Source organism: Balaenoptera physalus, assembly GCF_965194825.1.
Source record: "Balaenoptera physalus genome assembly, chromosome: 9".
In the NCBI taxonomy this organism is placed as follows: Eukaryota; Metazoa; Chordata; class Mammalia; order Artiodactyla; family Balaenopteridae; genus Balaenoptera; species Balaenoptera physalus.
This window is the reverse complement of record NC_138888.1, coordinates 52,313,093-52,336,036: the sequence shown is the minus strand read 5'-3', so window position 1 is coordinate 52,336,036 and position 22,944 is coordinate 52,313,093. Positions and strand designations below refer to the sequence as shown.

Below are 22,944 nucleotides of genomic sequence, written 5' to 3'. Positions count from 1 at the left end.
GCTTTGGAGATGAACCCCGGAAGGCGAGGTAGGATGAAAGCGTCAGCTCCTCCCACTTTCTCGTCCCGGCCTGCGAGGACAGAGGGTGACAGAGATCGGGGTGTGGGCCCCGAGTGGTGCCCCAGCCCCTTGAATCTGGGACGAGTCTGATTCGTCGTAGGATGCCCAGCGCAGAGTGGGCACGCATAAATATGTGTCGTGAACGAGGGTCGGTGTCTAGTAATGGTCTTTTCGCGGCCCCCAGCCCTCCGGAAGGAAGGGCTCGGGCGGAGGCGCCAGCACCTCTGGGAAGCCATCCGCCGCCAAGCCCTGGCAGTGGTGGTGGACTGGCGTGAGGGCCGCCTCTCGGACTGTGGGGCTTCAGGAGCTGTGGGCCACGGCTCATGTGGAGTGAGGTGGGAGGCAGAATCCGGACGTGGGGCTGAGCGCTCGTGCCCTCTGCTCCCAACCTAGGAAGGGTGGCGTGGCCCCGCAGAAAGGGTGTTTTTTGTTTTTTATTTCCCCAGGGTCTGTCCTCATTCCTTGTCTCTGGCCGCCTCACTGAGCCTCAGTTCCCATGTGTACAGCTCAGGCAGAACCCCGAAAGGGTGCAGAGAGGCACTTCTAGAAGGAAGCTCCGCTCACCATCGAGAATCCAAAACTACCACTGACTCTAGTGCTTCCACTTACAGCTCATGTATTAGTTCATTTAATCCTCAAAACAACCCCGTTAAGTAGATAATATTAGTATTCTCCGTGTTTCATATGAGGAAACTGAGGCACAGCCAAGTCGTGTAAATTGCCTAAGGCCACACTAGGCAGGAAAGTAAACCCAGGTAATCTGGTTTCTGAATCCATGTTCTTAGCTACAACATTACTGTCTAAGTAACAGGTTACCAACCACTTCTCATTGTTGTCAGTGTGGTCCTGTAATGCTACCTATTCTTTATTATGTATGTCTAGCATCCTGACCCCCTTCTCATCACCTAAAACAAGTGTTAACAAACCCTTGTTAATAATAAAGATATATTACCGAGTTTTACACACTAAAGAAATAGCTTGTAAAACTCTCTTTAACTTTCAAAATCCTTTCAAATTCATGATTGATATTTTAAAAATTAGCATCATGCCTAATACTGGACTAGATTCGGGCTGCATAAAAAATTCAGACTTAAAAACGGGCAAATTAAGGAGTAATTATTCACTTTGTACAAAAGATGCTTTCTCTAAAAAGGTTTAGCCTCAGACTCCCTTTGAATGGCAAATTTCCCTCGTGATTTAACAATCCAATTTTATTTCCAGAAATTCAGTTTAGGCATAACTTTTCAAGGGTACGTTTTAGATAAAGTGAATTATGCTCATAAGTATTAAAAACAGTCTGGCCCAATAAATAAATAAGGCAGGCCGAAGTTCAAAAACAATTCCTGTGAAAGAGATAACACACTCCCGGCAATAAAATTCAGGTCTGTTCTAGATGAAAATAAATGTGGAGAGTGAGACACCTTACCATTCTAAAAAGTTCCAAGGCCTGAGCTGGGTTATCCAAGGTGAAAGAAGTCATGAAAAAAAGGAAGGGAGATAAGGACTGAATGTGATATATTGTGCACCTGAGGCTGTTTCTTTAGCAGCGTGGAACTTTAAGACTAACTTTTCATGCAATTTCCTTAATACCAATTCACAGCGTGTACTTTAATTTCTCCACAGAAGCCAAGTGCATTATTCTCTGGTCATACTCTATTAACCAAGTTTTTGATTATTCATGGGACTTTTAGTCCCATTTACTTTAAATAAATAGCACTTTCCTTTATTCTTAGAGTTAAAAGGTTGCATTATACCTAATGATAATCAGTTTTTAGAAGGTTAAAATGGTATTTATTATTTAATCTTCCAGATAAATACATAACTCCTTAGAGTCTGACTAAAGAGATATCTGAATTGCTAGTGACTTCTGGAGGTGCAGAGAGGGAGAATCTGTGACTCTGCCCTTCCTCTGTCACTGATAATAGTCATTTTGAGGATGTCTGTGAATGTGTGCATAAAGAAAGAATACAGCAGGGTTCCTTACCTTGGCATTAATGACATTTTGGAGCAAATAATCCTTTGTTATGGTAGGCAGGGGGCCGGAGGTGAAGGCTGTCCTGTGCATAGTAGATGTTTTGCAGCATCCCTGGCTCTTACTCACTAGATGCCAGTAGTACCCCTCTCCAACCAGATTTGTCTGAGGACCTGGCCAAATGTCCCCTGGGGGGCAAAATCGCCCATAAGAATACAGGGAAATGGGAGATGCTGAAAGAAAAAAATTCCCATCCATGACATTTACTCCTACAAAGCAGCAGAAGAAGAGGTCCTGGGTGTGAGCAGCCCTGCAGATTAGAGAGTAGTCACTCTACAATCTGTGGAGACCTCCAGCCATACACAGGGACATCTTCTCCTCGGTATTGGGATTGTTCTGGAGATAGAAAGCTGACAAAAGATGGTCACAGTTCCTCCTTCCCCTTTCTCAGGATCCTGAAGCTGGTAAAGTACTAGTGGACTCCACTTGCTGCCCTCTCTGCATTCTGCTGACCTTAGAAAGAAGTGAGGTCATATTTGATGTCCTTTTCTTTGGCCAGAAACTCGAACCAGCCTTTGGAAATACAAGGTCTTAACACGGATGGTGTATGCTTTGGGCTTTGGCATTTCCATGATTAGGTGAGTGGAAATAGATAGGGATACTGCAGCCACCCTCCTATCACCCTCAGAACAATCACCTATTGTTTATGCTAAGAGAGTTCTTCCAAAAGTAGATGAAAGCATGGCATATATCTTGGGGCAGAATGATAAAAGGAGGCAATTAATCTGATTAGCAAAAATCCAAAAGTTTGACCACCTACTGGGTTGGCAGGCTAGAGAAAAGGGATGGTACATATTACCAGTAAGAATGTAAAATGCTGTGTAAACAGCACCTATGGAAGGGAATTTGATAATCCCTAGCAAAATTACATATATGTTTATATACTTTGTGTAATTACAATATACATTTGACCCAGAAATCCCAATTCCAGAAATCCTTCCCAAAATATAAAATGACTTATGCACAAGGTTATTCACTGCAATATTATTTGTAGTAGCAAAAGACTGGAAACAAACCAAATAACCATAAATAGGGGACTAGTTGAATAAACTGGGGTAGATCCATACAATGAAACACTATGCAGCTCTGAAAAAGAATGAGGGCCATCTCCAGAAAATATGTCTCGTATATCTCCAGAAAATATGATGTCAGCTTTCAACAACAACAAAAGCACAACCAAGGTGCAGAACAGTATAGTATGCTTTTTTGTAAGATAGGTGAACTACAAATATATATTTGTATACATTTGGGAGGGGGGAAAATAGGTGGAAAGGACAGGCATGGAAGCAAAGTACTCTGATGAATATACCTTGACTATATAGTTTTGACTTTAGAATCATATATATATTTTTTACATATTCAAAATAATTTTAAACTCAAAAGAAAAATGTGATTCCTAAAATTTGAAAACAACTGAAGCAAATTACCTAACTATATGTTAAGTTGGTGGTATAATTGCACCAAGTAATTAATTTAATGACTTTAGAAAACACTGTTTTCACTGTACATTCACAGAGGAATATGCTCTCAGGATAAATAGATTTACAAAGAAGTCTTAAACTTCATTCAGTGTCTTATTGCTAGTAGAAATATAGATATTATTACTTTCAAACTATTCTTGTATATTATAGGTAAAAACCAATATTAGAGTTGTTATGAATGATTTTCAGAGTAAGTAGAATACATGTAAGATTAAAGGTGAATTGGAAATAGTATGAACTTATGATTTTTTCCTTTTGAAAAGTGTTTCTTATAACAGAAACAGATTCACAGATATAGAGAACAGACTTGTGGTTGCCAAGGGGGAGGGGGGTGCGGAAGGGAAGGATTGGGAGTTTGGGATTAGCAGATGTAAGCTATTATATATAGGAATGGATAAACAACAAGGTCCTACTGTATAGCACAGGGAACTATATTCAATATCTTGTAATAAACCGTAATGGAAAAGAATATGAAAAAGAATCTATATATCTATATATGTATAACTGAATCACTTCGCTATACAGCAGAAATTAACATAGTAAATCAATTATACTTCAATAAAATAAATTTTTAAAAAATAAGTAAGTACATTTCAGGAAAAAAAAATGTTTCTTATATTCCAACAAGGAAAATTTTATATTTATTGAAGAAGGAAAAAAACATTTACTTGCTTTATCCCTTGAAAAGTCCTAGAAGTAATGATAATCGTGTACCAATGAGCACCTTTAGCGTTCATACTGTACTTTTAATACATCATTTCCTATTAAAAGGAAGGACGTTCTTTGGAGGAATGACAGATATCAGGTCTGGGGCTAGAAATGTGCATGATGAGCCTGGGACACCCTGTTGTGCCAGAAGCTATTAAAGTCTAAAGTCTAATGGGACAAGTCAAAGGGAAAGTGCTATCAGCATAAAGGAGCTTCTACTGGTTGAAAAAGGGACAATCTGAGCATCAGAAAAGAGTAAGACAACTACAACTGATTGAAATTCATTGATGACATATAAATCTTTTTCATTATTAGACATAACTAATTGAGTATTTGCAATATAATGAAAGAATTGAGCATTTATCCTGCCCTTCCTGCATGAATTACATTTAGTGGTGTCTTAGTCTGGCTTACCCCCTTGAAAGCTGAACCTGAGACAAGGGCTTACTTTTAGGTAGTTTATTTTGGACAGCATTCTCAGGAAACAGCAGCGGATGACTAGGAGAGTGAAACAGGGCAAGTCAATACAACGGTGTTCTTGAGTTAGTCATCACAGTGGGCAATAAGGCCTTGAGCCTGCAGGGACTCCTTGAGTTGCTATGTAGAATATACTTCATAATTGTCAGCATGATGCAAGAGAGGAGCAGTTATCGACCAGCTTCCACCGCCCATTGGTCCATATTTCCCCCTTGGGACCTTAGCCCCCTCACATTTCTAAGCTGTCCTGTGAGTGCTAGCAGATGTCCCACCTTCATGGAGTCAGAGGAACTCGGGGTAGAACGTGAGATGTATGAGGAGCGATGCTGTCAGGTTACACCTGCAGGAAGCAGGTTGCTTCAGCAATGGCTGTAGTAGGAGGCTGGCTGAGAGGATGTGAAACTGGGAACAACTGCCTCTTCTAATGTGGTAACCAAATAGCTCAGGCTGGTGAAAGAAAGTTTATAAGACAATTCCACCTAATAGAAGGGGAATAAAGGATAGGATTAGGAAATCACCATATTGTAATTCCTTACGAAATAATCAATTCAGGCAACAATCAACAGTAGATGAGAGGTTGGTGGGGAACTTTGCAATGGAGGCCTCAGGCCGACACCACCTGCAACCACTAACCACTAACAGCATCACTAGGAGTGGGGAGTCCACATAGATGTGTCTCCTGGTGTGGTGCATTATGAAGTATATAAAACTACCTATGAAATATTCTTGCCCATATAGTTGAATCTAAATCTCATCAAGCCTGTAGGTCTAACTTCCAATTTTCTAGAAACATAGGAGGGAGATGAACAAGTGAAATAGCTTCACAAGGAAGCAAACAGACCAATCCAGCATGTAAGATATTCTACATCTGACTGAATTTATTCAACAAGACAAGAGGGTAAAATGGGAACGAGTACAAGGACTCCTCTAAGTTGAAAGATTTTTAAGGGGCATACCAAACCAAATGTAATGTGTAGACTTTGTTTAAATCCTGATTCTATCAAACCAACTGTAAAAAAGTAAGTTTTGAGACATTTAAAGAAATCTGAGCCATAGTTTTGATATATTAGATATTGCAAAGGAATTATTAATTTTATGTGTGAGTCTACAAGAAAAATGTCCATATTTTTAAGTGATACATACTAAAGTATATAGGGATAGAATAATGCAGTGTCAGGAACTTGCTTTATGACACTTCAGGAGGGGAAAAAATAGGTAAAGCAAGTATGCTAAAATCTAGAAAGTTGTTGATTTAGGATGATGAGTATATGGTATTTGTTATTCAATTTCGTGTATGACTGAATATTTGCATAATTAAAAAAATTTTAAGAGGCAAGTGAATATCCTCATCCCTTTTTTATAAATGGAAGGAAGTCAAGTGAATCGCCCAAAGTCATAAAGCTGGAAAGTGGTAGAGCTAGATTTAAAGCTCATCTCACTCCTTCCCCTGTATCCTGTTGTCTTCAGAACGGAATGCATTTATTTATTTATTTGTTTATTTTCCAGCTTCAGGTACACATAATTGCTTCTTAACACACTTTCATCATTGGTCCATGCATTGTTCTTTTTTATTTTATTATGGTGGTAGGCAGCCTCCAAGATTGTGCCCAGTGACCCCTGCATCCGAATAGTCATACCTTGTGTGGTCTCCTTCCACCTTGTCTCAAGGTTGGTATGTGTGATCAATAGCATGCAGCAAAAGTGATGGTGTGTTAATTCAATATTAGTTTTATGAAAGACATTGCAGCTTCCCTCTTGGTCTCTCTCTTTCTCATATTCTCTCTGTCTCTGTCTCTTTCTCTCTCTCATTACTTGCTCTGGTGGGGGAAGCCATGTCATGAGCAGTCCTATGAAGAGGCCCATGTATTGAGGAACTGAGCCTTTTGCCAAGAGCCATGTGAATGAGCCATCCTGGAAGCAGATCCTCCAGCTCTTTTAGAGACTGCAGCCCTGACTCACAGCTTTACTGTAACCTCGTGAGAAACTCTGAGCCAAACCACCCAGCTAAGATGCACCCAGATGCCTGACCCAAGGAACTATGTGAAATAACAAATATTGTTTTTTTTTGGTTTTTTTTTAAAGATTTTTTGGTTATTTAAATGTTCTTCTTTTATTTTTTTATTTTTTAATTAATTAATTAATTTATTTATGGCTGTGTTGGGTCTTCGTTTCTGTGCGAGGGCTTTCTCCAGTTGTGGCAAGCGGGGACCACTCTTCACCGTGGTGCGCAGGCCTCTCACTATCGCGGCCTCTACTGTTGCGGAGCACAGGCTCCAGATGCGCAGGCTCAGCAGCTGTGGCTCACGGGCCCAGTCGCTCGGCGGCATGTGGGATCCTCCCAGACCAGGGCTCGAACCCGTGTCCCCTGCACCGGCAGGCAGACTCTCAACACAAATATTGTTTTAAGTTGCTAAATTATAGGATAATTTGTTATGCTACAATTAAAAAACTATAAATATTTTATAAATTATAATTATAAATATATAATTCATAATTATAAATCTTTGTAAAATGTATATATAGTGAACCCACCACCAGCACAAGCACTAGAATATTGACAATAGCTTACTTCTGACAGTGTGGCCTTCCTCCATCCCATTCTCCTTACTTCCTAATCCAAGGTTATCTTTATCCTTAATTTGTATTTATCATTCCCATGATTTCTAAGACACGTGGTTTAATACTATATGTATTCCTAAAAGGTATATTGTTTAGTTTGTTATTTTTAGCTTAAAAAGGAGATCCCATGCTAGATGTAATTTTCTGCGACCTTTTTTATTAACTCAACATTATTTTCCTGAGATTCACCCATATTGATGTTTATAGTGGCAGTTCATTTGTTTTGACTGCTGTTTAATATCCATACCACACTTTATCCCTTCTCCTGTCAATGGACATTTGGATTGCTTCCAGATGGTTTTTTTTTTTCTGTTACAACAATGTTGCCATGAAGAGGTTTACAAATGCCTCCAGGTTCACATGCTAAAAGAGTTTACATCTAGCATTGGAATTACTGGGTTGTAGGATATGTGAATATTCAACTATAATAGATAATGCCAAACAGCTTTCAAAAGTAGCTTTTCCAATTTACACTTCCACCAGCTATTTACGAGAGATTCTGTTGATCACTCCCTCTCAACATTTGATATTGTCAGACTTCTTAAAATTTCCAACAAATGGGTATAAAATGGAATCTCATTACAGCAGGAATCTTCATTTCCCACATCACTGAATGTCCTCTCCATCTTACAGATTAACCTTCAAAGATGATGTGGGAGAGTATATATGACTATAACTCTTCATTTTAATTTTCCTTCTCAAATCCTCCCCATGTTCACATGTTCTTTCTTGACATCTTCTAATGTTCTGAGTGTTTTACCTTAGAACAACTGTAATTAGGGAGGAAATGGACCAAGACGGCTCTTCTTTTTTCCTAGTTTCTCTCCCTACAGAACAGCAACCTGGAATTGACTAGCAATGCTGCTAGTTAATGTCACACTAGGATTAGCTCAGTGGGTGGGGGAAAAACTTGGTCCTTTTCTTTTACAAAGACTCCTTCCAGGAGACTATTTTCTTTTAGGAACTTGAAATGGAAAAAAAAAAAAATCTGCTGAGACGGTTTTTACTTGAACATAGACAGCATTAAAAACGGTTAGCAACACCATACCGAGAGCTCTGCCGCGCTTGCTCCCACTGCTTTGGTTTCCATCTCTAACTTTGTTTCCTGCCCCTGGGCGCTCTCCTCCCTTTCTTAGAAGCCCAGCTTAATTTTCAAAGGATGTTTGTAAAGTTTATCTGTATTTCTGGATGTCTATAGTAGAGACGTTTTCTGTTCTCTAATTTACCATAAAGGTCTGTTCTGGAAGTTTCCACCCTCGTTGTCCTCTCTTTCTCTTTTCCTTCCCTTAAAAAAAAATTAAACTTTTTATTTTGGAGTAAATTTAAATTTACAGAAAAGTTGAAAAAAAAATGGCTAGTAATCTGAGTTCTACAGTTCTGTTCTGAATCACTGCAGGATCATAGGCTAGTCATTAACGCTTCTGAGTTTAAAATTACTAATCTGTAAAACAAAAGTAAATGATCTCTGAGGTCCAGTTAAGTATCAAAATGTTTTTATTCTATGACTGAAATTAACTAGTAGACTAATCTGGTCCTTATGGTCATTTCAGTCTTTCTCTGTCTCTCTGATCCAAACCACCCAATTGATCTTGGCATTAACATAGGTTGTAACACGAGGCCCCTACGGAAGATTTCAGAGAGGACCCTATCATTCTTCTTTAATTGTTCTGTTTGTCATTGCATCCCCACTCTTAATACAGTGTCTGCGGAAGAATAGACACCACATAAATATTTGTTGGTCAGTTGAATGAATACTGAATGAATGAGCTGGGCCTTTATTCTCCATTCCTATCTTTACTCCATCATCACACTCAAGTTCAGAAGTTATTTTAGTTGTATTTTATTTATGATAAGATCAGTAAACCCAGAGCAAAGAATGTCTCCATGACTACAAATTCAGCTAGTTCTCCACTGCCACTTAAACATTTCCCATGAAGACCAAAAAGTCACCATAACTAACTGAATCAAAATCTCTGGACTTGAGGACCAGGTATCAGTATTTTTCAAATACTCCTCAGGAGATTCTAATATGCAGCCAGGGTTGAGAATAACTATTCTAGAAAAATGATAATCTAACCATTTTTACTATTATTTCTTGTTGGTTCTCTCTCTCTCTCATTCTCTCTCTCCCTTCCTATCTACTTTCCTTCTTTATTTTCTTTCTTTTTTAAGAAAAATAAATATATAGGTCAGACTTCATTCCCTAAGGTTCTAGAGAAATTGTGATAGAATTCTACATGTAGAAAAATCCTCCTTTTGTTGCATAGAATGAATACATAGATAACATCAGGCAGAAGGGGGTCAAGACATACTGCATTTATTACACATAGAAAGGTTGACAACTTCAAATTATAGAGTTGTCAAGGCATCTTATCAGTAACTGCTGCCCTGTAGTAATAAATATAACTCCTAAAATACCTGAAAATATTTTCTCTGTCTTAAAATGCAGCTTTCTTCTAAAATTGGAAAATGGAAAATTCAAGGATGGATGTATCTATGAATGAACAATCAAATAAGTATGGTCAGTTAATTCTAAAAAATCACTTTTCACAAATTTACTGAAACAACTCAGTCAAGCCATTCTTTTCATAAGTTCAATGACCAAGTCAACTAAATAAGTCAATCTGAAGCCCCATGTAGACTCACACTAATTCTTATCTAGAAATAGCTATTCAAAGTCCCCCAAATTAAAGTCATCATATGCAAAGGCTATTATGGTGTGGCCCATAGATAAATATATCTTTAAAAACTATTTTTTCGGGCTTCCCTGGTGGCGCAGTGGTTGAGAGTCTGCCTGCCAATGCAGGGCACACGGGTTCGAGCCCCGGTCCGGGAAGATCCCACATGCCGCGGAGCAACTGGGCCCGTGAGCCACAATTGCTGAGCCTGCGCGTCTGGAGCCTGTGCTCCGCAACAAGAGAGGCTGCCATAGTGAGAAGCCCGCGCGCCGCGATGAAGAGTGGCCCCCACTTGCCGCAACTGGAGAAGGCCCTCGTGCAGAAACGAAGACCCAACACAGCCATAAATAAATTAAATAAATAAATAATTAATTAATTAAAAAAAAAACAAACAAACTATTTTTTCCCAAATAAAGATAATGTGTCTGAAATGAGAGGGAGAAAGAGAAAGAGATTCCATTATTAAACCTGGAAATATGGAAGCAGTGGTATCAACTTGCTGGGCTGAAGAAAATCTGTGAAAGACCATCTGAGATCAGATGATTAGGAAAAAATCATGTAAGGTCATTTCCCAATAGCTGACATCCACATAAAAGAGATGTCATTGTCAACGACTATGGTGTCAGAGCTCTTTCTCAAAAGTACCCTGGTTTAAATCAATCAGAAGAGCTCGCTGTGATGTTTTCTGTTCTTTGAAATCATGCCATAAGCAAACATCTGTAATAAATATGTTTGAGTATTATAGGGCTGGTATGACCACGTTGGTAGTAATAGGTTTGAAGTGCATAACAAAATAAAAGGAACATGCTGATGTCAAAGGGAGTAAGAGTTGCTTTATTTTTCTAAGAATAAAAGAGACTGGGTCCCCAAAGTCTAAACAAAGAACAACTCTACAAGACACTCTTTCCATGGAGAGTGACAGAGCTTGGTGATTAAGGGATCAAACACAAGAGGCAGATTCCCTGCATTTGAATCCCAGCCTTACTATTAACCAATAGTGCAAAACTGGGCAAATTATGTAATTTACTCTCAGTGCTGTGGTTTTCTTAGTTGTAAAATGGAAAGAACAATACTACCTATATTAATGGGTAATTTTGAATATTAGCATGAGTTCATAAACATAAAGTACCTAGATCAGTGCCTGGCAAATCGGAAGCTTACATCACAAACCCCCATCGTTCTCCACTATTCAACCATAGGTCCTCCTGACTTCAAATCAGTAAAAAATATAGATATAAAGTGGTTTTGTTTCTTATACTTCTAGGAGAATGGCTATTTTTAACTCCAGAACAAATCATACAATTTACCCACATAGCATATACATGTACGTACAAAAGACAATTGAAATGCTGTGTTGCTTGTGAATATTACGGTGATGTGTTCTTTTAAGGATGTTGCAAGTTATAGGGCTTAGAACTTACTTTATTTTAGGTAGAAATCCATTCACTTTTGAAGCCCTCTTTTGAATTATTAGACTTCTCTTACAGAGGTCTTTTTGTGATATTTTTAAATGGGTATTTTTTTTTTTTACTTTTTATTACTTTCTATTATAGTTTTAAAACTTTACACAAAAGTAGAAAAAAATAGGATAATGAGACCGTATGTACTTATCCAGTTTTGGCAGTTATCCACATTTTTCACTCCCCTTCCCAACAGTGCTGGAGTATTTTGAAGCAACTCCCAGATATCATATTTTGCCTCTAAATATTTCAGAATTTATTTACAAGAAATGAAGACTTCCTTTTTAAAAAAGTAATCACAATACAATTGCACCTAACAAAATGACCAAAATTCTTAACATTCAAATTGTCTCAAAAATGTCTTTATATGGGTGATTTGTTTAAGTTAAGATCCGAACAATGTGAAACGGGTAGTTTAAGTTGTAGCTATTTGGTTTTATATGTTGGAAGATGTTTCAGCTTCATACTTTTTCTAAAGGGAAATGAATGACCACAGCTGCAATTTGAAGTTGAAATCATCATAATAATAGAGGAGAGAAAGCTAGAGTAAGAAGTGGGAGTCTCTCAGTAGGTTTGGGCTTTACTTGTAACAGTGACCCAGGGGTCTATTTCATGACAGTAGATTCTTTTGCTACTGTAGAAAGAAGAAAAACAATTCTTCTAAAGTACTTGTGATATAGGAAGCATATGGAGTTTAAAAAACAGCCTGTCTGTGGGCATTCCAAGACACTGAAGCTGAATGAACTGGTCAACATCTCTATCTTTGAAGTCCCCTGGGCGTAGAACTCTCTCCTGTTTTTCATTTATCCCAGGCTGTAAGAGAGACAGTCTCTTCTTTAAAAATATTTCCAAAGGATTTGTTGGTGATATTTGCACCTTCGTTCTCATATTTTATAATCATGTCTCAGGTTTTTTTTTTCTCTACAGGACTATTTGCATGCCTCTTAAGGCTCGAATCTAATGTTTTTATTGGATCTCATTGTTTTTAATATTGATTTAATATGACTGCCATTGAAGGCCCCAAGCGTTTTTACAAGGAGACACATTATAATTCCTTTATAGGTTACTTGTAATTATCAGAATAAATGAGATATCCGTTTCAAAGGAGGTGGATAGGAAATAAGTAACAAAGGTAGTATTTATATAGATAAAATGTTAACATATTTGTAAGGTGTGGGGGGAATCTAAAAATAAATGAACCCACATCCTTCTGTGGATTCCTACAATATAACCTCTTGCAGCTATGAAAGCTAGTGAGAAAATCATCTTTATTGATTAGGAACTCAAAATAGAGTCTTTTATCTTTCATACTTCTTTTCCTCGGGTCCCATTTATTATTGTAAAATTACCACTGCTTCTATATTTCTCTTTATACTGCCTTCTGCAGTATGGTTTGTTAAAACTGTATAGAGTGATAGTTAAGATACTAGGCTCTGGAATCAGGCTAGATCTAAATCTTGGTTCTATCACTTCCTAGCTGAATGTCTTTGGGCAAGTCACTTAACCTTTCTATGCTTTGGTTCATTCATCTGTAAAATGGGTGTAAAATACCTATATACCTACCTTATTATAAAATATTTTTGATTATAGTTCAGCAAATATTCACTCCTATCTCCCTTGGGGTATGACCCCCACCCCGCCCCATTGATGTTGGTCTTGGTCATGGAATACTGGTAGAAGTGACAGTGTGCCAGTTCCATGCCTGGCAGCATGTGTTTTCACTTGCCCTTTTGTTCTCCTACCGTCACCATGAGGATAATATGCCCCAGGTAGCTGTTCTTCCCAAAATAATGAGACACTTATGGAGCAGATCTAACCTAACTCGCACCCTGGAGCCAGTCTCCCCTGCCCACAGCCTGAAGTAAAGCTGTGCAGCAGAGCTCAGCCTAGATCACCCAAACAACAGCTGGCCTGCAGAGGGATGAAAAGGAGAATAAATGCCTGTTGCTGCAAGGTACTGGAATTTGGGGTGGCTGTTACGAAGCATTATTGCAGCAGTAGCTGACTAATACATAAGACTATTGTGAGGAACAACTAAGATAGTTTAGATAAATCATTTAGCCTAGTGCTAGGCATATAGTCAGTGCTCTGCTCAATTAATGTTTACTATTATTATTATTATCATAATCATCACTTTCATTTTTTTTCTGGATAAAAATATCCAAATTATATATTGTGATTAATTTATACATATTCAGTGTTAGACCATATACAGTGAACAATATAGTAGTATATAGTAATATATAGTAGCTGTGTAGTCAGCACCTACACAGCTCCTGGCATTGGCAATAGATGGTGCTTGTTCTGGCAGATGCTGACATCTCTGAAACTCTGTGGCTCATGTGGTTCCACCTCTTCCCTCCTTCAGCCTATTCAGTCTCTTATCTAGTTTGGAGAATATGAAAAACCTGTTTCACAAGCATACATTTAAATATTTTGTCTTATGTTTATGCCAGTGGCTATGAACTCCATTTTTGCTACCTTTGTTCTCTGTTGGCCTCCAAATAATAGAATACTAATATCTAGTGTATGGTCTATGGAGGGGGACAGATAGAGAAGGAAGTCCTCTGAGATATAAGTCAAGAAATTATATGAGGTGTAAGGAGTGGGGACAGATGAGAAGTAATGAAAAGTCCCAGCTTGCCTTTTATTTAGTTTGAACTTTGCTTGCTATATAAATTTTAGTTTCCATTACAGTTAATACCTAAGGTTATACTGTTACATATAATGTGTTAAAAAGAAAAGGTGTGTATCAAGAACTCTCACTAAAAATATGAACTCCACATCATCATGTACATAAAATCAAGTCAACAAATATTTATTGGGCACTTGCAATATATCTTGTGCTGATATGTGATAACATATAATACATACCATATTTTATTGATCCTAAGACACACATTGGTTCACATTTTAACGTCTCTGAAACCAACATGCAGCTTACAATTGTTGGTATGCAGTAGGTTAATTGTCATAGCTTTTGTTGTGATTATCGATATCTCATTGGCTTACTATGAAACCTATTTCTTATTCACATAATGTAGGGCTGTGGGTTGGCTGTGGCTCCACTGGCCTTTGCTCTGGTTGGTTTGACTGGGCTTGGCTTACCTCTGCACAGCTACATATGTCGTTCTAGAATCCAGGTGGAAGGACTAGCCACTTTCTGGGACTATTCTACCATTATCTCACGGTTGAGGGAAGAAGCAAAAGCTGAATCTAACCTCACAAGCACATTTAAAGCTGCCTGGATATGGCCTTTGCCACGTCTATTCACATTCAGTTGGTCAAAGCAAGTCACATGGTCAATCCTGACAATGGAGCAGGGGAAGTGTACTCCACCCACCCTGAGGCTGGGAAGGGGCTGTGGGCACAGAGGAATAATAACGCAATGTACCACAGCAGCATTTTTTCTTTTTTCATGGTACATAAAACAATGGTGTGTCTCACAATAGCTGGCATCTTAGAGGCAATGTAATACGATAATCTATATTAGGATTTAAGAGAATCTGTTCTTTAGGCATAATATTTTTATGAGCTCGTTTTTACTTTTCTCTAGTTGGGTTTTAAAGGCTAAAGGCAGAGATTCATTTACTGTTTCTGTGTTTCTATTTCCTCATTAAATCAGAACACTTAATAATGAAGGTATAAGAGACTTATTGACATTCTTTTGTTAATCCTGAGTTAAGTCATTGTTACCTAACTTACCCTAATTTCAGCAGGTAAAGGAGGCTGAATTATGAAAAGTGATCCAAGGACTAGGCTCTTGTCATCATTTATTATTAATTCATTTGTTAACTTATTTGCACAACAGATACTTATAGAGCACCTACTACGTGCAGGCACTTTCCTGACACAGGAGATTCAGCAGGAAATAAGGCAGACAAGAGTGTCGATCTTATGGAGATTGTATTCTAGTGGAGAGTGACAGACAACAAACAGATAAGTGAGAAAATTTAAGGTGCTGAGAGTACCATGAAGAATAGGACTCATTCATGATTATGTAATAGAGAACAACACAGGGGTAGGTGTTTTAGATGAAACAATGAAACCTGGTAGCAGGGAGTCAGCCATGGGGGACTCCTGCGGGGGGGGAAGCATTCCAAGCAGAGGGAACAGCAAGTGCAAAGACCTCAGGGTGGTAGAAGAAAAGAAAGAAGATCAATGTGGCTAGAACGTGGTAAACAAGGAGCTGAGTAAGTTAACGTATAGGTTGGGCTGTTGTAGTAAAGAGAACAAAAAAATGCAATGATTTAATGCAAGATATAGCCCTGTGTCTTGCTCATGTTAAAGACAAGACAGATCTGGCTTAATGGTATTGGGGACCAATGCTCTTCTTATCCTGTTGCTTTGCCATACTTACCATGAGACTTCCATCTTGCGACTTGAGATGGCTAGTCCAGCTTCTCCTCTTTAACCATCAAACTGGTATTCTAGTCATCAGAAATGAGGGGAAGGGGAACAGAAGCCACATCCCTTCTATTTAAAGGCACAACTTGGGAGTTACACACATCTCTTTGCTCACATCCTATTGACTAGAATTTGCCATATGACCAAATCTAGTTGTGAGGGAGGCTAGGAAATATGGTCATTAGTTTGAATTCATATATCTGGATAAACTTTGGTGACTCTATTTCTAAACAAAGTAGAGACAATTAGCTGTTAAGGGACAACTAATAGTCTTTTCCACAAAGTGAGTGGTAGATAAAATTAGTAATATAGGCAGAATTCTAAGTATGTAGAGCCTTGCCAGTCATGGCAAGGAGTTTGGATTGTATTTTAAGTATGTATATTAGTTATCTATTGTTGCTAACAGATTTCCCCCAAAACATAATAGCTTAAAACAATTATTATCTCATAGTTTCTGTGAGTTAGGAATTTGGGAGCCAAATAGCTGGGTGGTTTTGACTCAGGGCCTCTCAGATAATTGGAGTCAAGATATTGATTATGGCTACAGTCATCTGAAGGCTTGACTGAGGCTGGAGGATCTGCTTCCAAGATGGAGGATTCAATTGGCTATTGGCAGAAGGCCTCAGTTCCTTGCTGACTGTTGGCAGAGGGCTTCAGTTTTTCACCATATGGACCTCTTTGTAGGGCTGCTTGAATGTGACATAGTATCTGTCTTCCCCCAAGTAAGTGATTGATTCAAGAAAAGAGAGCAAGAAGGAAACCACAATATCTTCTATGTCCTAATCTTGGACATCACACACCATCACTTTTGCCACATTCTGTTTCTTAGAAGCAAGTCACTAAGAATAGCCCATAATCAAGGGGAGGGGAATCAGGCTTTATTTTTTCAAGGGAGAAGCAACAAAGAATTTATGGACATATTTTAAAACCATCACTGTGTGACAGGAAGTCACTGGAACATTTTCAGCAAGAGGGTGCAAGCTCTGTTTTACATTTTTGAAGAAATAGTCTGGTTGCTTTGTGGAGAATGGACTGCACAGGGACAAGAGTGGAAGCAAGGAGCCCAGGTAGGTGGCAGTTACTTTAGTTTTGGCAATAAATAAATGGGCCTAAGATTAGGATGGGTGTGGTGGAATTAGAGAGGATACTGAGATTCAGGCTATGTTTCAGAAGTAGAACAGACAGGACCTCATAAGATATTGCAGAATCTAATGTTATTGGGTATCATTTCCTTTTCAAATTTTCAATTGCAGTGCTTTCTTAAGTTGACTGATCATCAGAATCCTTGGAGAGCTTTTAAAATATGAATTACTGGTCTTCACTTCCAGACAATCTACTTCAATAGGTCTGGGCTGGGGAGGTGATCAATCAAAACTGGAATCCACTGCTCCACTTATTCAATGAGCCAATTAGAAGTGGAATTTTTATTGTTGTTTTTGCAAAAAGGAGTTAGTTACTATGCAATGGGCTCTATTATCCAAATACTCACTTTTTTCACACAATCTCCCCTCCCCTCTGTTCAGTCAGATACCAATTCCTATGGATTCTGTCTCTAAGGTAACTCGTAGAAAGAATTCCTTCCAACTACTAATGCACTAGTCTAAGCAATAATTTATTACCTCTTGGACTTTTACAAACACCTCTTATGTAATTTCCTACCTCTGGTCTCTTCTTCTGCCTTTTACCTCTTGTCAAAGTGATCTTCCTGTCCCACATTTATGATCTTATCACCTTCTAAAAAAGACTCAGTGACTTCCTAGGACTCTCAGAAAGAAGTCCACTGTCCTTTAGGATGGTATTTGCAGCCATTGACAGTCTGGTCCTATCCTACATTTGGGGTGATCTCATAGCCCCCTTTAACATACTCATCCTAGGCCCACTGAATTATTCCCCCTTCCTTTACTCCATTTGCACTTTCACGTCTTGACACTTTTCTTCATACTGTTCTTCCTGCCTAGGATGCTCCTCCTTCTCCCGCCCTCATCTGGCAATATCCTACTTCTCATTCCTCAAGGCCCAGCTCAGATGGTTGCCATCTCTATCCTTCACTCAGAATTAGTCATCCGATTTTCTGAATTCCCATCTCATTTTAAAAACACATTCCTCAAGGCCCAACTCAGATGGTTGCCATCTCTATCCTTCACTCAGAATTAGTCATCTGATTTTCTGAATTCCCATCTCATTTAAAAAACACCTTTATTATTTATGTTTATGTTCACAGTGCCTAGTAGTATGCTTGCCCTTAGTAGGCTCCAAAAAAAAAAAAAAGTTTACGTGGACAGAATTTATTTCCTCCTCTTTATCTAATTTTTATGCAATGGAGAAAACAAAAGGCAAACTCATATCAGAAGTTTGGCTAATGAACGAATATTGGATGCTTTCATGGCTGTTACATTTTCAAGATCAAATAGTATTATATGTTTCTGCATTTGTAATTGAATATATAGCCATTTCCCCTTTATGTTAAGAGGTGATAAATCGGAACATATACCCTGAGATCTGTACACATTCAGCACAGTCTATACCGACTGCACTTTACAACCACATATGGTGGCATCAGTAATTCTGAGGAATTGCAAAATCTTCACAATCCAAATATTTTATTAAGAATTCCAGTGACAAGATCTGAAATATAAAGGCTTGTGGGTCTTTTTAAAGGCTTAATCACATTTAGTTAGAAATTTAAGTTAACAAGAACATTCCATTCCCTAAACATTCCAATTAATTGCTGTTTAGCATATGGGTTACCAAATTTGTCTTTTTGAAGTCTGCATTTAGAGATTGCAAATAAATCTATTAGGATGAAATTCTAGGTCAGTCAGGTTTTGATTTGCAATATTTAATGTTTGCACAATTCCACCTTTGCCTGACCTTTCAAAATTATTTTAACAGCCCTACATTTACTTTCCTAATGGAATGATTTGCTACAAAGTGGCTACAGCTGGTAGTCTGGAAGGACATTATAACGTTCCTTTGGCTGTCAAAATCCATCTGTCCTTGCGTTTAGGGGAATTCTTCATCGCGTGTGATCTTGGGATATAAGACCTCACTTTCCACTGTGGATGCCAAACAGTTTGAATCTCACTCTCCCCACCCCCTGGAATATGGAACAGGGGATCCAACACCTGGCCGTGGACCTTCCCATCCAGGCCTGTGCACACCGAGATGAAGATGAAGGAGAAGTGTCTGGGGCAGCTCATGGGGTCAGCCTGATGTCCAGTTGTCATTTCTAGAAGGTGTGGTATAGCAGAAGCAGAGATGGTGGCATCTTGGATAGGGTGTTCCTGTGGCCTGGCCTCCTGAGGCCCTGGGTTCTTGCCTGTTTCCCAAGCCTGTTCTCCCAGCCTCTTGGATTCTGTGAACCCCCTTTCCTACAACTTTTTTTTTCTTTAGACAGTTAGAGCTAGTTTTGTTACTTGCAAGCAAGACTCCTCACCAAAACCATTGGTAATACAAGGCGGCAGGGAGAATTCTAGACTCTACTCAGACTGCTGGCCCACTTACTAGGCAAATGCTGAATGTCTTAACTCTCCATTTCCTCATCTGCAAAATGGAACACAATCTGTAATTGTGTCAACTGTGTGAAGATTGAATAAAATAATCTCTGTAAAATATTAAGCATGGTCCCTGGTGCATAAAAAGCATTCAATAAATAGTAGCTTTTGTATTACTAAATTCTATATAATTGTCCATGTGTTCAGCGACAAAACTCTACTGCTCACCACATAAAAAGATGCCTCTGTGCACACTCTGTGTTCAGTGTTGAACTTCCTTTTTTTTTTTTTTTTTTCCCCATGCAGCGTTTTGTTTTGTTTCCCAGTTTAGGGCTTCGGCACGTTCCCATACTGTACATCCTGAGACTTTCTCAAGGAGCGCAGCTTCTAGCCACTGTTCCCGGATCTTCTCTCTTCTCTTCCATCTGTCCCTGCCAGCTCTCCCTCACCTCCAGACTCCAAAGGAGATCAGCTGCACTAAAGACTGGCTGACTTCAGATGGCAAGGGCAAAACTGGGTTGAAGCAAGAGTCCTACTTCAGCATCTGGTACACAGATTTACTGACTTTAATGGAATTAAAAAACAAAACAAAACAAGTGCACAGCCTATACCCCAAGACTTATTATAGCATCCTTAATTTATCTACTTAGCTTTTGATGACATTTTTTTTCTTCCACTGAAATGTATAATGTCTTCTCATAGTTAAACTGTGGAAACTTTTCCACTCAACGTCCTCCCTCTGGGATGTAATAAACAGACAACTCATGGCCGAACAGCACGTTGGAGACAAATTTTCTGTGAAAGAAAAATGTTTTTTACAACATGTAATGTTTCTCAAAGGAGGTGGGTCAAAACATAGATATCAATCCTCTGTAACCATTTACTGAATACCATATTTTGTTTGAGAATATTAAAATGTAGTATGTTATTTTTGAAAGGTTGAGTATTTTGTTACGGATGTTTTAATTTCTATAACATCCATGTAGAAATGAGAATTATTTACAGTATTTGCATGCTCTCTTTTCCAAAAAAAGGTGATAGAAGGGCTGAGCAGAGAAGAGCAGAACGTGGTGTAGGTGAAAGCATATCTCACCTGTCTGGGAGTCAGCCGACTGGGGACTTTTATCAGGGATCGGCCACTTCCTAGTGTGACCCTGTGCTCAGCTTCACTCTCCTAAGGTGTGAAATGGGAACAAGTATACTCTCAAGCATGGTTGTGAGAAATAAAAGACATAATTTGCACAAAATACTTGGCTGTAGCAGGGATTCAAGACATGATAGTTGATGATATAACTCAGCATAGGATTGTCAGAGGGCTAATTGTTTTAATGGCATTTGATTATCTAAAGGAAATGTGATAGTATTGTAAGTCTACATTAGTATCTATATAAATCTAATACAGAGAAGGGTTCTGATTTCATCAATGGATGTCATTGAGGAAGGCAATGACAATTCAAGATAACTCAGATACTAAGTTGAAATTTATATTTACTAGAATTTGGCCTAATTATTAAAAATGTTCTGTGTTTAAGTTGGTCGTATTATGATATTAAGGCCATAACCTCAAGGAAACTATTCTTGTTTGGGTGATACTATTTAGATAGTAAATAATTAGGCAGATAATGCCCAAAATTTACTTCAGGAGCCAGAAAACTCCATTTTTAAAAATCATTTAAAAGCAAATTTGAGTTATAGGGTAAATATTATGTGTGAGCTATAAGTATCAATGTAAAAACTTTAGGTATTTGCTACATGTAAACTTTTTCTTTCGTTATAACTGAACCCAATCTCTGTTTCACAAGACTACTATGCTAGAAGGTAGAAATGAAACCTTCAGATAATCTCAGCTGATATAGTCTTCTCTCGTGTCCATCCCCTGCACTTTTCTCACTGGGCTGGCATCTACATGACAGGTGAGTGGGTGGGTGGCATTTACTCCTCAGCCACTGTCACCTCTCCAGCTGGCATCCTCTGATGTGGAAGTCCTCATGGAATCTCTGATCAAACATTTTGGGGGCAGGCCTACTTCAATTTTGTAGTCTCATGGAAGCAACATAAACACCCACCGACAGACGAATATACAATATAAAGAAGTTGTGGTGTACATACACACACACACACACACACACACACACACACACACACACACAATGGAATATTACTCAGCCATAAAAAAGAATGAAATAATGCCATTTGCAGCAACATGGATGGACCTAGAGATTATCACACTAAGTGAAGTAAGTCAGAAAGAGAAAGATAAATACCATATGATATCACTTATATGTGGAATCTAAAATATGATACAAATGAACTTATTTACAAAACACAAACAGACTTACAGACACAGAAAACATACTTATGGTTACCAAAGGGGAAAAGGGGGGAGGGCTAAATTAGGAGTTTGGGATTAGCAGATACAAGCTACTGTATATAAAATAGATAAACAACAGGTCCTACTGTATAGCACACGGAACTATATTCAATATCCTTTAATAAACCATAGTGGAAAAGAATATGAAAAAGAATACATATATATGTATAACTGAATCACTTTGCTATACACTAGAAACTAGCACAACACTGTAAATCAACTATACATCAATTAAAAATTAAGTATAAATTTTTAAAAATTCTGCAGTCTCTCAGAGCCACACCTGCTCCACTCTCAGCCACACATGAAACACACACTATGGTGAGTGGAGAGTATTTACGGCCACCCCAGGACCTTCTGTCCAAGCTCTTGCGCACCGCTGTGCCTACCCACACTGTGCCTGGCTGCATCATGCTGGGCTGGCACTCTTCCAGGCTGCATCTCAGAAAGGAGGCACTATTCGCCTCTACTCTCTGCCCTCTGCCTTCAGATTCCCTCAAACCTAGCAAGTGTGCCATTTGCTCCTCTGACTCCCCAGGGAACTGGGACCCGGGTGGGAAGCTTCAGTGAGCCTCCATCCCTTGTATAAACTCCTTTGCTCCCTCTTCCCCCCAACCACACAGAATCGTAATCCATTTCTGGACGGGGAAATCTTCCTTTGGCTTATCATTTCTTTTTTGGAACCTATTTTTTAAGGCATAGACTTTATTTATTTATTTATTTATTTAGGCCGTGCCTCACAGCTTGCAGGATCTTAGTTCCCCTACCAGGGATGGAACCCTCGCCCTCTGCAGTGAAAGCACAGAGTCCTAACCGCTGGACCACCAGGGAATTCCCAAGGCGTAAATTTTATCATCTAAATCCTTCAGGTCATTGGGTCTTGATACTCAAAATCTAGACTTTTGAAATTCAAAGAAGAAAGTTTTCTCTCAAACTTTTTTTTCTGCCTTGAATTTCACAAGCCCATTCTAAATCTCAAAAGTCACAGACAACTCATAGTTTTCTGTGAATTTCTTTTATAACAGCCTTACCCTGAAGCAATGGATGCTAAAGTCTAGTTTAAATGAATGAGTGCATGGGATAGAAAGGAATTAACAGGTACAAACAAAACACTTCTTAATACATCAAAATATTGTCTCACCACAAACGGAAGTTGC

At 38.7% G+C, this 22,944-nt stretch overlaps 1 protein-coding gene across 2 annotated transcripts in view; it reads right to left on the bottom strand.

Annotated features, from left to right (window-relative positions):
* Positions 1-2,680: 2,680 nt before the first annotated feature.
* LOC309667145 (uncharacterized protein) overlaps positions 2,681-22,944 on the bottom strand; it is a 41,760-nt gene continuing 21,496 nt past the window's right edge. The window contains exon 3 of one of the 2 annotated variants that reach the window (XM_082475469.1): positions 2,681-5,237. The gene's annotated coding sequence lies outside the window, so the exon portion shown is untranslated. Of the gene's footprint in view, positions 5,238-9,538; positions 9,872-22,944 lie in introns of those variants that run through there. The other variant, XM_082475470.1, reaches the window with a different exon arrangement.